Raw genomic sequence first — 16,386 nt, 5'->3', positions numbered from 1 at the left:
CATAGTAAAAGGTTTCAGATCATGTATTAACTGCGAGTACAGAGATATTCTCAATCCATTTATATACTTCAGAATGAGATTTTCACTCTGCAGCGGAGTGTGCGCTGATATGAAACTTCCTGGCAGATTAAAACTGTTGGTAGAGCACTTGCCCGCGAAAGGCAAAGGTCCCGATTTTGAGTCTCGGTCGGGCACACAGTTTTAATCTGCCAGGAAGTTTCATTTATATACTGTTCCGGCAGACCAAGTGACTGGAATGGGAAGAATCCCTATAGTACGAAGTGCATATGCTGTTGAAATACACTCCTGCAAATGGAAAAAAGAACACATTAACACCGGTGTGTCGGACCCACCATACTTGCTCCGGACACTGCGAGAGGGCTGTACAAGCAATGATCACACGCACGGCACAGCGGACACACCAGGAACCGCGGTGTTGGCCGTCGAATGGCGCTAGCTGCGCAGCATTTGTGCACCGCCGCCGTCAGTGTCAGACAGTTTGCCGTGGCATACGGAGCTCCATCGCAGTCTTTAACACTGGTAGCATGCCGCGACAGCGTGGACGTGAACCGTATGTGCAGTTGACGGACTTTGAGCGAGGGCGTATAGTGGGCATGCGGGAGGCCAGGTGGACGTACCGTCGAATTGCTCAGCACGTGGGGCGTGAGGTCTCCACAGTACATCGATGTTGTCGCCAGTGGTCGGCGGAAGGTGCACGTGCCCGGCGATCTGGGACCGGACCGCAGCGACGCACGGATGCACGCCAAGACCGTAGGATCCTACGCAGTGCCGTAGGGAACCGCACCGCCACTTCCCAGCAAATTAGGGACACTGTTGCTCCTGGGGTATCGGTGAGGACCATTCGCAACCGTCTCCATGAAGCTGGGCTACGGTCCCGCACACCGTTAGGCCGTCTTCCGCTCACGCCCCAACATCGTGCAGCCCGCCTCCAGTGGTGTCGCGACAGGCGTGAATAGAGGGACGAATGGAGACGTGTCGTCTTCAGCGATGAGAGTCGCTTCTGCCTTGGTGCCAATGATGGTCGTATGCGTGTTTGGCGCCGTGCAGGTGAGCGCCACAATCAGGACTGCATACGACCGAGGCACACAGCGCCAACACCCGGCATCATGGTTTGGGGAGCGATCTCCTACACTGGCCGTACACCTCTGGTGATCGTCGAGGGGACACTGAATAGTGCACGGTACATCCAAACCGTCATCGACCCATCGTTCTACCATTCCTATACCGGCAAGGGAACTTGCTGTTCCAACAGGACAATGCACGTCCGCATGTATCCCATGCCACCCAACGTGCTCTAGAAGGTGTAAGTCAACTACCCTGGCCAGCAAGATCTCCGGATCTGTCCCCCATTGAGCATGTTTGGGACTGGATGAAGCGTCGTCTCATGCGGTCTGCACGTCCGGCACGAACGCTGGTCTAACTGAGGCGCCAGGTGGAAATGGAATGGCAAGCCATTCCACAGGACTACATCCAGCATGTCTACGATCGTCTCCATGGGAGAATAGCAGCCTGCATTGCTGCGAAAGGTGGATATACACTGTACTAGTGCCGACATTGTGCATGCTCTGTTGCCTGTGTCTATGTGCCTGTGGTTCTGTCAGTGTGATCATGTGATGTATCTGACCCCAGGAATGTGTCAATAAAGTATCCCCTTCCTGCTACAATGAATTCACGGTGTTCTTATTTCAATTTCCAGGAGTGTATTTTGTGCACACTTTGCAGATATTTTTATTTGTAGATACATCTTAACGTTGCTATTGTTGTTTTATAACGAGTGATTATAATCGTATTGGTTCTTGCACAGGAGATACGGATTGATATATTAGTTTATTAATTTCCCATAATAGTTTTGATGATAACTGCCACAGTCTAAAATTAAAATTTTCATTCCATTTTACATGTACATCGGAGGGTTTGCCAGCAATTGTGTTTGTAATTTCGGAAATTTTATAGTAGCTAGAAGAGAATTGGAAGTGTGATTGATATAAGTTCTTCTTTTCATTGCTTTCCATAATGGCAGATTCTGTATCATTTTGCTCCATGTACCACACTTTTGTATACTGTAGATAATCAGTTATTAACAAAATATGGAAACTCGCTTTTACATCACATCAGAATAAATGAAGTAATAGTTTAATTATAACCAGCTCAGTATACATTATTTGTAGTCGACTACTGAAGCTATTTTAAAAATTTGGAAAGTTTTGCAACATTTCACCATCCTCATTTATCAGCAAGGAGTATGCAAGAGCTTATATTTTTGAGACGCTGGGTAATAACCATATACGTTTGCTGGAAAGTATAGTGGTGCTTTACTTTTACTATTTGACTGCAGGGTACAGGACAGTGTGAGCAACTTTGGACTGTGCAACTGTTTTGTGGCGCCACTTCAGGAGTGGCAGCTACCTGCTGCTAGTGAGTGGCTCTGCAGGCACCACCTGACCTGGGATGTGACCTGGCTCTGCATTTTGCTGTAGTGTGTCAGCTGCATGCCCTTACATGTTTGGTGTGGCCAGCCCAGGTTTCTGCACCTGCTTAATGGCTATCAGCACACATGGTGTTCCAGTGACATCTGTTTACATTCCTGTTACACCAGAAAATTTCAGTAGCGTAATAGCCTCACCTGCTACAAACACTGTTCTTGCCCTTTATGTGCAAAAATTATATGTATGAGGTGGATGAAAAAAGACACCTGGTCTTTTCTCTTGGGAATAATTGTTATCTTACACCTTATAAACACAGGTCTAGCCAATATCTGCATGTCTTGGCACACCCAGGGACACATTATGCAGTTTACACATGTGTATAATGGGCTAAACACATAAATACGTAGGAAGTATATATTTGTTAAATGTCCAAAAATAATTGCTCGTTTTCATGTTTAACATGTTTGTAGAAGAGTTATGTAAATGTGGTAAGATTTTTAAAGACAGTTATGCTTTTTAACACAGTTTCTGAAGCAAATTGTTGTTGTTGCTGTTGTGGTATTCAGTCCTCAGACTGGTCTGAGGCAGCCCTGAATGCTAATCTACCCTGTTGAAGCTTCTTCATCGCCAAGTAACAACTCCACACTACATCCTTCTGAATCTGTTTAGTGTATTGATGCCTTGGTCTCCCTCTACGATAGTTACCCTCAGCGCTTCTGTGCAGTACTAAATTAGTAATCCCTTGATGCCTCAGAAAATTTTCTACTTACCGATCCCCTTCCATACATGGCTGCACTCCATACCAATACTTTCAGAAAAGACTTCCTGACAATTCAATGTATACTCGATGTTAACAAATCTCTCTTCTTCAGAAACGCTTTTCTTGCCATTGCCAGAATTAATTTTATATCCTGTCTACTTCGACCATTGTCAGTTATTTTGCTCCCCAAATAGCAAAACTCATTTACTACTTTCAGTGTCTCATTTCCTAATGTAATTAACTCAGCATGAACTCATTTAATTCGACTGCATTCCATTATCATAGTTTTGCTTTTTTGGTGTTCATCTTATACCCTCCTTTCAAGACTGTCCATTCCTTTCCTTCCAGGAACTTTCCGGTCTTTGAAAGAATTACAATGTTGTCGGCAAACCTCAGAGTTTTTATTCCTTCTCCATGGATTTTAGTTCGTACTCCAATTTTTTCTCTTCTCTCCTTTGCTGCTTACTCAGTATACTGATTGAATAACGCTGGGGATAGGCTACAATCCTGTCTACTCCCTTCTCAACTAATGCTTCCATTTCGTACCCTTCAACTTTTATAACAGCCATCTTGTTTCTGTACAAATTGTAAATACCATTTCGCTCTCTGTATTTTACCCCTGCCACCCTCAGAACATGAAAGAGAGTATTCCAGTCAACACTATGAAATGCTTTCTCTGTGCCTATAAATGCTAGAAATAAAGTTTAGCTTTTGCTTATCAATCTTCTGAGATAAGTCGTGGGGTATTTTGCAGCCGTGACTTATTAAACTGATAGTTTGATTGTTCTCACCCATCAACACTTTCGTTCTTTGGCACGGGGATTTATATATTCTTCTTGAAGGATGAGGGTATTTCGCAATCACCAGATGGTAGAGTTTTGACAGGTCTGGCTCTTTCAAGGCTGTCTGTTCTACTGCAATGTTGTCTACTCCTGGAACCTTGTTTCGACTTAGGTTTTTCAGCGCTGTCTCAAATTCTTCACGCAGTATCGTCTCTACCATCCCATATTCATCAACGTCCTCTTCCACTTCCATAATGTTGATCTCAAGTACATCGCCCGTGTATTGATCCTCTATATACTCCTTCCACATTTGTGCCTAACCTTCTCTGCTTGGAACTGGTATTCCATCTGATCTCTTGACATGTATACAAATGGTTCTCTTTTCTCCAAAAGTCCCTTTAATTTTCCTGTAGGCAGTATCTATCTTATCGCTAGTGATATATGTCTCTAGATTCTTGCATTTGTCCTCTAGCCATTCCTGCTTAGTCATTTAGCACTTCCTGTGGGTCCCATTTTTGAGACGTTTGTATTCCTTTTTGCCTGCTTGATTTACTGCGCTTTTATTTTTTCTCCTTTCATCAATTAAATTTAATATCTCTTTTATTACCCAAGCATTTCTACTAGCCCTCGTCTTCTTACTTACTTGATTGTCTGCAGCTGTCACTATTTCATCTCATAGAGCTACCCATTCTTGTTCCACTTTCAGGTCCCATCTCCTTAAATTTCCACCTTTTTGCAGTTTCTTCAGTTATCATCTACAGTTAATAACTAATAGACTGCAGTAAGGTCCGCATCTACACCTGGAAATGTCTTACAATTTAGAACCTGGTCACTAAATCTTTGTCTTACCATTATATAATATATTTGAAACCTTCCAGTGTCTACAGGCCTCTTTCACGTATACAATAAAGCTGGGAAAGTAGACCTACGCGAAAGCTTAATGTACATCGCTACACATCATCAAAATCTACAGTATATAATACAGGTTTAATGCTATTCTCTTAAACGTTCATGTACAATTTAATAATTCTGTCGTGGAGCTAGACCTCTTGTTGTATATGACAGAAGAAATGCAGCAATAGTTTTTAATTTATGAATATAAAACTACATGATTTGCGAAGAAATGCACACCGCTGGTAGAAAAAATCAAGACACATATTATCTAATTCGAAAACACCTAGACTCATTAGTGAATAGTTATCTTTGTTCCACACCCATAACCATAGGCACAGCCAGGAATTCATTTCCATATTATTGTCAGTCATCCAGTTAGTAAATTATAATGTTTGTCATCAAGCAGAAATCAGTCAATAAAATTCTTTTGACGAAGGTGTCTACATGGAGATGTGCTTCTGTATGGTGGTGACGTTCTTTAGAGATGGCAGTGAAAATATGTGCATACATGTCGACCGTCCAAATCATTCCAATATGAGTTTCAATTTTAAACAATAACGACTTAGTCAGTGGGGGTAACTACATACAGTGACCGCCTGGAAGAAAGGAGAAGTACATGAAATAGAATTTCCGTTTTTCACAGTTCTGATAACGTACGCGTAATTTCCACTTCGTTGGACCGTCGATTGTTTGCTTTGGTTGAAATAAGGAAATCAGTTTAATGCTTCATGCCTCGTTGACAGCTAAGGTTGCTGGAGACGGAGTATTGCTCCAATTTTCATTTACTGGAGTAGAAGGCAGCGGCGTGGCCACTTCAAGGTTCCATTCTTGCATTCGGCTGGATTGAACTGCGAAGCCACAGAAAACCTAAATCCGGATGGCGGCTCTGGCGTTCAACTCGGATATGCCGACTGCGAGTGTAGTTCATTAGGCACTATGCCACCACGCTCAATGTCACAGCGTAAATAGCAGAAGAAAGCCACAAGGTTTCCTGAAAGTACACAACAGGACCGTTACGCTTTGACGTAGTACTTATTAATAGTAATGAATAGTGAATTAAATTAATAATAAGCACTCCGTCTTCAGGCCACGAGTGGGCTACCGGGACCATCCGACCGCCGTGTCATCCTCGGAGGAGGATGCGGATAGGGGGGGCGTGGGGTCAGCACACCCCTCTCCTGGTAGTTATGATGGTATTCTTGACCGAAGCCGCTACTATTCGGTCGAGTAGCTCCTCAATTGGCATCACGAGGCTGAGTGCACCCCGAAAAAAGGCAACAGCGCATGGCGATCTCGATGGTCACCTATCCAAATGCCGACAACGCCCGACAGTGCTTAAATTCGGTGATCCACTGCGGGAAGGCCGTTGCCCGAATTAAATTAAGGGTATCTTAAAAATATTCGATCGCAAATGTAGACGATGCTCCACTTATACACGAAGCTTAACGACTTTCTCCGGCACATAGGCTTACAGATATCAACTATAGCTTTTAGAAGCTTTCTTGACAGTTTCGCCCCCTTTTCCTGATAGGTACTTGTCGGTTAAGTCGGAAACCGATGTGTCGTTTGTGTTCAGCTTGAAGTCTTTGTCACATTAGCAATCAACGAATATCTGCGTTACATAACTGAATTAATTAAAATTTATTCTCCTTTTTTCAAATAACCACATTTCAATGTGATGGTGTCTATAGTAGGCCTTCACCGAACATTACTATTTCCGTCCTTTCCTAGCTACAATACACCTTGAAACGCTAGTACTTCATACTTCGTTGAACATCCGTTTCGCTACTGTAAAAAAATGAGGTGTCTAAGAACTAGCTGATTTGATCCACATATTTTTAGGAGAAAAGTTATTGAGCATTAAAATTTGTTTTCAAAAATGTGAAGAAAGTTTCGACAAACCTAGTTGGTTAGCGTATAGTGTCACTTATTATTTTTATATAAATGGCGGAGTTAATGACCGCCAAGTCTTTATTTTCTATTCAAGTTTTTCCAATACTCAACCTTGTAGTTTGACTTGTTTATCAGTACAGACATTATCTGTGTTTAGTTGTTCCGCTGTCAGATACATGTGCTTTCTGCTGGGTCTTTTGTTGAACACTGCTATGTTAGGCTATGGAGGAGGCATCAGTCGTCAACAGACCATTGTTTGGCCACGTTCTTCAGTGAAAGTCGGCGTAATGTTTGAATGTTTTATTTTAAATAACAGTATTTCGGATGGCGTAGAACTAATAGAATGATGGAAAAAGGGATACAAACGATCATTGATCGGTCAACACGAAAAATATTGGTAAGCATGTTATTCTGGTGAGTTGTAGCGTTGTTGCTAATGAAAAGTGCAGGAACTCTTATTAGAAGGATTATTATGCTAGAAAGGTACAGAGTGATATGAGTCTCACATTTGTCGATCGTCAGTTCAGACTTTTTATCTTAAACAGTAATTTCTGTGAGAAAGACAAATCTCATGTAAAACTATGTGAAAAACAACCGATTTTATGTTGGTCGTGACATTATGAACATATTTTAAATTTTTTTAATGGAAATAATGACAAAACAGAATAATGGCTGTGGTACGCTAGTAAAATTTGGAGAGGGGCACATCGAAAATCGTCTTATTGGTGAAGGTGGATAGCTCGGTAGTTGAGCGAAAAGGATTTTCAAATCTGATGTTATAATATTCACAGTGAGACTGAACGATCAAATAGTGATGACGTATCTGTCTGGGTGAATTTTCGTTGCTTATCATTTGGAAGCAAATGGAGATGAATGACGGATCGCACTCTAAGGTATTCTGAAGAATTACAATGGATACTTCCCAAAAAGCGAGACGAAACAAAAACGGCTATTCTCAAAGTTCTATGAAAATTTCTTATTTGTTTGAAAAGTAAATCTGTATAAGAATGACAGCTTTCGAAACACAAGTTATTCCTTCTCTTGTAAGAGACCAGCGGGAATGGCTAAAAACATGAACGCATCTGAGTTGATGAAACTGCTACTGGAATCTTTGATGACAACAGCTTACAAGTTTATGAAGCGGATACGTATCTCCCTTCAGACATGGTCTTTGGCAAAGACGAAAATGACATTCAGAATCAATGAAATTACTTCTTATAATAATCATTTATCCAAAGAAGAAAGGAGGCTGTTCACATCTCAAGAAGACACTCAGACGCCTTTCAAATCCTGTTATTTCAGCTGCAAGACGGAGATCTTTTGGTACTTATACATATGTAGATATCGAGAAAAGATTCAGCAAATGGGCTGGCCTCTCCATTCTTCCGACTTAGATCTCATCGAGCACTTGTAGTTTGCGTTGAGGAGACATATTGCACAAGTTCACGTCTATCAACAACCATCCAGCTGATTTCAACCGCGGTGGTGGAAGTATTGAAAGCTTAACCACAAGAACTCTTTACCAATCTTGTGGACAGAATGGAGGCACGTTGCACATGTCATCTGTGGTGATCACTCACCCTATTAAGAACATCGTTCCGTCTTTTGTAATGTCCAGTGGACCATCATAAAACGCTATGTCTTCCATGTAAGTATTTGTCTTTGAATAAAAGTGTCATTTCTGTTCGTCTCAGTGCGTATGTCGTCAGTTAACGTCTGCAGTGCACTGTCGTAGATCTTCGTATGTATGGTCCAAGCTTCATCGAGCCATGTTACTTAGCAGTCACAAATCATGCAAATGTTACTTTCGTCCTTCAGCTTTGCACTTCAGTGTATTATCTTGTTGCATGAGATTTATATTAAGCTGATAAATTGTGATACTTACTTGCCGACTAGGCTTCTTTGTCACCTTCTTAGTCTCTTTGTAAACCCACTTTGATGTTTTGGAACTTTTCTCTTGCTCAAGTATGCTTCAAACTGGTCAATTCTCATATATTGCACGAATCATGTGAATATAGAAAAATAAACGTAAAAAACAGAGTATAACAAATTGTGCAAACTAGCCATTCTCTCTCTTACTTAACATAACTTAAAATAAGCAATCAAAATAATACTAACCAAGATAATAACAACAATTGCCAGAGCTTCCTGAAAGCGTGATCATCATAATAGTTCTAAGCTGCTGCCGTGTGATCAAATGTCTTCTCACTGTACCCAGCCACAGAAACTGTGACAATTATGGCAGCCCTCATGCAGGAAATCACTACCTGCACGTTACAAGACTCCAGACAAACCATTTTCCATTGAGTCTCACTCCAGTTATCGGTGCCCGTACTGTTGCCGTGTCGCTGCCATATTCCACTCGTGCTCTACGCCACACTGGCAACACCCGCAGTCTGAAAAGGCGGTAATTTTGAAATAAATAATACACTGAAATCGATTTTTAGACCAAATTACCCTTTTTCTTTAGCTTTGTGAATATTTCAAGAGGGGTCTGAACCCTGAATAGACCCCTCTGGCTACATCGACGGCCATAACTCTTTTCTAATTCAGGAGGCATGTTGTAGCAACGCTTCACTTGCAGTTTCTTTGTTATATTGTTTAATTTACTTTTATCATGTTACTTCTTCTAGACATATGAATACATAAAACCAAAAAATACATCCCAATTCTACACTACTTGCCATTAAAATTGCTACACCACGAAGATGAGGTGCTACAGACGCGAAATTTAACCGACCGGAAGACGATGCTGTCATATGCAAACGATTAGCTTTTCAGTGCATTCACACAAGGTTGGCGCCTGTGGCGACTCCTAAAACATGAGGAACGTTTGTAAGACAACAATCATCTGCTCGAACGGTTCGACGACGTTTGCAGCAGCATGGACTATCAGCTCAGAGACCATTTTTTCGGATGAATCCCGGTTTTGTTTACAGCATCATGATGGTCGCATCCGAATTTGGCGACATCGCGGTGAACGCACATTGGAAGCATGTCTTCGTCATCACCATACTGGCGTATCACCAGGCGTGATGGTATGGGGTGCAATTGTTTACACGTCTCAGTCACCTCTAGTTCGCACTGAAGGCACTTTGAACAGTGGACGTTACATTTCAGATGTGTTACGACCCTTGGCTCTACCCTTCATTCGATCCCTGCGAAACCCGACATTTCAGCAGGATATGCACGACCGCATGTTGCAGGTCCTGTGCCCGCAGCTCGTGGTCGTGCGGTAGCGTTCTCGCTTCGATTCCGAGCGGGGTCAGGGATTTTCTCTGCCTCGTGATGACTGGGTGTTGTGTGATGTCCTTAGGTTAGTTAGGTTTAAGTAGTTCTAAGTTCTAGGGGGCTTATGACCATAGATGTTAAGTTCAATAGTGCTCAGAGCCATTTCACCATTTTTTTTTGCAGGTCCTGTAAGGGCCTTTCTGGATACAGAAAATGTCCGACCGCTGCCCTGGCCAGCACAGTGTTCAGATCCCTCACCAATTGACAACGTCTGGTCAATGATGGCCGAGCAACTGACTCGTCACAATACGCCAGTCACTACTCTTGATGAACTGTGGTATCGTGTTGAAGCTGCATGGGCAGCTGTACCTTTACACGCCATCGAAGCTGTATTTGACTCAATGCTCAGGCGTATCAAGGCCGTTATTATCCAGAGGTGGTTGTTCTGGGTACTGATTTCTCAGGATCTATGCACCCAAATTGCATGAATATGTAATCACATGTCAGTTCTAGTATAATATATTTGTCCAATGAATACCCGATTATAATCTGCATTTCTTCTTGGTGTAGCAATTTTATTGGCCAGTAGTGTAAATTCGTCCTAAAAACTATTGTTATTGTGCACTGTCAATGACATTTTTCCTGAGAGAGTCAGTGGTACAAGTGTAGCACCATGATTTATTTCACAAACTGAGTGTCAACTGATATTGTGGTATAACAGCATCTATACTGTATGGAAACGCTGGTAATTATTGTTTATGTAAGTATATGTAAGTAGAAAGTCTTGTGATGTACTTTTAAATACGTTCCTAAAACCTAACTTGAGCAATTAGTTTGACTACCCACACGTAACTGAAATATTTTAGACCTTGTAGCTGCAAGCAGTTCTGACCTCACCGACGGCGTCTGTATGGAGTGTAGGCCCAAGTTAATATAAATTCGTGCATGGGTAAAAGATCGTTGCCCGAAACATACAACGAATTCCTCCGTCATACCCTAGCAAAAGATCTTGCCGAGAAAGCGAGCAGATCCTGGTCCCACGTAAAATCGCTGAGAGAGTCGAAGTCTTCTATCCAGTCACTCGTTGGCCAGTCTGGAATGGCAGTAGAAGGTAGCAAAAGGAAAGCCAAACATTAAAATTTAACCTTTAAGAAATCGTTCAATCAGTTGAATCGTGCAAACGTATCTTTGCCTGACCATCGCACTAACACCCGATACATGGTGAAGTAATACTCAACTGAAACAGTTCATTGGAAATACGTTGTAAGTAGGCTGTTTAAGTTTTTATGTTGGTAGCGCCAGGCAGCGCTCTGTATGAAAATCACTGATTGTGCTGTGTGCAGTCTGTGACTGGTCGGAGTCATTGTTGGAATGTTCGCTTGTGTAGTTTTGGGCAGTTGGATGCAAGCGATGCATAGCGTTGGGCAGTTGGAGGTGAGCCGCCAGCAGTGGTGGATGTGGAGAGACACCTATCAGTAGTTAGTGCCTTCAGTAGTTTGAATCTTTTATTTAGCTGGCAGTATTGGCGCTAGCTGTATTGCATTAGTTCAAGTAACGAAGATTTTTGTAAGGTAAGTGATTCATGAAAGGTATACGTTATTGTTAGTCAGGGGCATTATTTTGTAGAGATTATTGAAAGTCAGATTGCGTTGCGTTAAAAATATTGTGGTCACTTCAGTGATGATCAGAATAAGTAATTTTTGTAAGGTAAGTGATTCATGAAAGGTATACGTTATTGTTAGTCAGGGCCATTCTTTTATAGAGATTATTGAAAGTCAGATTGCGTTGCTTTAAAAATATTGTGGTCACTTCAGTAATGATCAGAATAAGTAAAGAGAGAAATGTCTGAGTACGTTCAGTTTTGCTCAGCTGTTTGAAATTGAAATAACGTAAGAGGTTTTATAGCACCGTTGTGTTCATAATTTTTTCTAAGGGGACGTTCCAACGTCACCAGGTCATAACTGGGTCTTATAAAAAGTAAATGGTTCAAATGTCTCTAAGCACTATGGAACTTAACAGCTGAGGTCATCAGTCCCCTAAACCTCCAACTACTTAAACCTAACTAACCTAAGGACATTACACACATCCAGGCCAGAGGCACGATTCGAAACTGCAACCGTAGCAGGCTCGTGGTTCCAGACTGAAGCGCCTACAACCGCTCAGCAACAGCGGCCGGCTATAAAAGGACTGTACGGTATTGGAAACTTATTTAGCAAGCACATAGTGCGAATCTCTCGCCCCGCGCGAACTCCTAAGCTAATGGAAAGAAGCACAGGTGACTGCATTATCTAAGTAGGGTAAATGAGCGGACTCGCAAAATTATATATGTAAATATGATTATTTATATTATTTTAATTTGTGTTGAACTGAATTGAGATGGATGGAAATATTTTTAAAAAATCACTGTTTATATTTAAATCATGATAAGGTGGCATCGGACACATACTTTGAGAATTTCGTCGCTTAAGAGGGAGGTTCGTGGGCCACGGTATTTCTGAGCTAAAATGAGATAAATACTGAAAATACATTTTACATATAATGTTGAAATTTTAGGATCATGGATTAAACAAATAATGAAATCACAATAGCGTTGTCATAACTATAATTACTGAAGCGCACTATGCTACTTACATTGGGAATACAATATTAATCGCTAGTGATATGTTGATTATCTGCCCATCGGTATTTCGTCCTTGCGCAGTGGATATTTCCTTATATAATTACTAGTATGCCCGAGTATGCGCCCTGCAGTACGCAGTGACTATTTATGAAATTTAAGAGTTTAAATTAGAGCGGCCAGTCTAACGCTCGAGGCTCTCCCTCGACTCCATTCCAGAACAGATAACAGAAGAAGTAATGAACAAAAGACTAGACATCCTTTCTGTGTCTCACCAGCGATCACGTGCGACCGCGCCCAAGATAATTTGCATTGGCTTTCATGCTCTATTAAACAGGGTTCTATGATTAAAAAAAAAAAAAGAATTACATGCTGCTGCTAAAACAAAAGATCACATCTTTAGACAAGCAATTTTCCCAAGTGGGATGGCAAAAATAAAAATAAAAATAATAAATAATAAATACTCATACAATTCCTTAAACATAACAAAATATACAGATACATTGTGATAGCATTTATTTACCGTTTGACAAACGAAGTTCTTAGCAGGTCTTTAAGTTGCCGGATTATGTCTCTTTGTTGACCATAGACTGTTATTGTAGTCCGCGCTCATGCGCTCCACTGTAGGTTGCTGCCGCGTCGCTATCGTTGCTAGATACTCCGTCTCGTATAGTTGCCGGTTTCAGTCTCTGTTGCCACGCGTACATTCTCGGATGTATCTCTTCGCGATAACGTTCATATGACATCATACCAAAGTTCCTTGCAGGTAAGTACTTCATCACATTGAAAAGAAAATATTTTCCATTCGTACTGGTATAGCTTATAATTTATTCATTTCTTGCATCCGTTAAATTCTCGTGCCGTCAATTGACGTCAGCAGTCAAAGTCCATTTATCAGTGTTATATAGGTTTGTATTGTCCATTAAAGTTCATTACAGTGCACCTTTTCCTCGCTTTTAACGAAGGAAAGGGTTCATTTTTGTCGTTTGATTGACTATTTTGTCGTTATTCAGAGATCCGGTCGTACGTATGAATTGAAGTACGTAACTTCAGGTGTTCCACAAGTTTTTAGTCACGGAGAAGGCATGGAAATCACTTCCGACGTCACAGTTTACTGATTTGGTTATCCAATGTTCTAAGGTTAGTGTTTGTCGTACGTTGAATTATTAGCATTTTGAAGTGTTCCATAAGTTGCTTCCTTCGAGTCGCTTGCATGACATTACATAGTTATTTTCTCATGTTGTTAGTGAGTGCGGGCGCACACCGACGATATTTGTTCGCGACAGCTTGCGCTCGTCGTCAAACATAATTGGCATAATGTCTTTGTTCAGAGTCATTTGGACTGCTAATTTCACCGTATCACATCGTTGTGATCGTTCGCATTCACACACAAGACCTATCAACGCATTTGTTCATACACGCGAAAAACTTCACACGTAAACACACTGATCACATTGTGTTTGACGAAAGTTTCAATTCCTGGACATTTATACATACTGGTCCTTTTCTACACAATTGTCCTTATTTGCCGGCCGCGGTGGTCTCGCTGTTCTAAGCGCACAGTCCGGAACCGTGCGACTGCTACGGTTGCAGGTTCGAATCCTGCTTCGGGCATGGATGTGTGTGATGTCCTTAGGTTAGTTAGGTTTAAGTAGTTCTAAGTTCTAGGGGACTAATGACCACAGTAGTTGAGTCCCATAGTGCTCAGAACCATTTTTTTGTCCTTATTTACAGGTATAGATCAATACATGGACATGGAAATAAAATTAAGAATACAATTACAACTACACTCCTGGAAATGGAAAAAAGAACACATTGACACCGGTGTGTCAGACCCACCATACTTGCTCCGGACACTGCGAGAGGGCTGTACAAGCAATGATCACACGCACGGCACAGCGGACACCAGGAACCGTGGTGTTGGCTGTCGAATGGCGCTAGCTGCGCAACATTTGTGCACCGCCGCCGTCAGTGTCAGCCAGTTTGCCTTGGCATACGGAGCTCCATCGCAGTCTTTAACACTGGTAGCATGCCGCGACAGCGTGGACGTGAACCGTATGTGCAGTTGACGGGCTTTGAGCGAGGGCGTATAGTGGGCATGCGGGAGGCCGGGTGGACGTACCGCCGAATTACTCAACACGTGGGGCGTGAGGTCTCCACAGTACATCGATGTTGTCGCCAGTGGTCGGCGGAAGGTGCACGAGCCCGTCGACCTGGGACCGGACCGCAGCGACGCACGGATGCACGCCAAGACCGTAGGATCCTACGCAGTGCCGTAGGGGACCGCACCGCCACTTCCCAGCAAATTAGGGACACTGTTGCTCCTGGGGTATCGGCGAGGACCATTCGCAACCGTCTCCATGAAGCTGGGCTACGGTCCCGCACACCGTTAGGCCGTCTTCCGCTCAAGCCCCAACATCGTGGAGCCCGCCTCCAGTGGTGTCGCGACAGGCGTGAATGGAGGGACGAATGGAGACGTGTCGTCTTCAGCGATGAGAGTCGCTTCTGCCTTGGTGCCAATGATGGTCGTATGCGTGTTTGGCGCCGTGCAGGTGAGCGCCACAATCAGGACTGCATACGACGGAGGCACACAGGGCCAACACCCGGCATCATGGTGTGGGGAGCGATCTCCTACACTGGCCGTACACCTCTGGTGATCGTCGAGGGGACACTGAATAGTGCACGGTTGCTGTTCCAACAGGACAATGCACGTCCGCATGTATCCCGTGCCACCCAACGTGCTCTAGAAGGTGTAAGTCAACTACCCTGGCCAGCAATATCTCCGGATCTGTCCCCCATTGAGCATGTTTGGGACTGGATGAAGCGTCGTCTCACGCGGTCTGCACGTCCAGCACGAACGCTGGTCCAACTGAGGCGCCAGGTGGAAATGGCATGGCAAGCAGTTCCACAGGACTACATCCAGCATCTCTACGATCGTCTCCATGGGAGAATAGCAGCCTGCATTGCTGCGAAAGGTGGATATACACCGTACTAGTGCCGACATTGTGCATGCTCTGTTGCCTGTGTCTATGTGCCTGTGGTTCTGTCAGTGTGATCATGTGATGTATCTGACCCCAGGAATGTGTCAATAAAGTTTCCCCTTCCTGGGACAATGAATTCACGGTGTTCTTATTTAAATTTCCAGGAGTGTATATTTCACACTCATTCATGTGAGGGTTTCATGTTAGACACGTACAATATTGTTCACATTTCTCCTTCTGTTTTGATCTAGTTTTTACAACTAAATAACATAATGAAATAAGTATCCTTTGTCAACAAGGTATGGAAAGAATTGTTTGCAAATCAAAAATTCAATCAATATATACAAGTTTAAATTCACCTGAAAATAGATAATATAAGACAAAATACATCATAACTAGAGCACTGGACCCTGAGGCTCTTATTAAACACAAATGTTACCACGTAACGAAAAGAAAATTTATTCAGTAAATCAAAACCTAAGGTAACCATGCAGTTAATTGGCCACTGTGTTCGTGTCACTCAGTGTCGTGTGTTTTTGTCTCAAATCGCTGTACTCAAGAATTTCTATTTGTTCCGCAGGCGTGCGTGTGAATCGGTGTCACAATCTGCACATCGTACTGCAAACGTCTTTAATACATGTGCCTTGCACAATCATATATACTTAATAACAAATAATATCACTTACCTTCTATCTTAATGACTATAATATTCAGCATCAGCGTTCTGCAATCGTGTCTTCTTTCTTCAGTCAGGTACATAAATATTACTTAATTAATTTTA

The sequence above is a fragment of the Schistocerca gregaria genome, chromosome 7 (genome assembly GCF_023897955.1).
Source record: "Schistocerca gregaria isolate iqSchGreg1 chromosome 7, iqSchGreg1.2, whole genome shotgun sequence".
In the NCBI taxonomy this organism is placed as follows: domain Eukaryota; kingdom Metazoa; phylum Arthropoda; class Insecta; order Orthoptera; family Acrididae; genus Schistocerca; species Schistocerca gregaria.
This window is presented reverse-complemented; position numbering follows the sequence as displayed.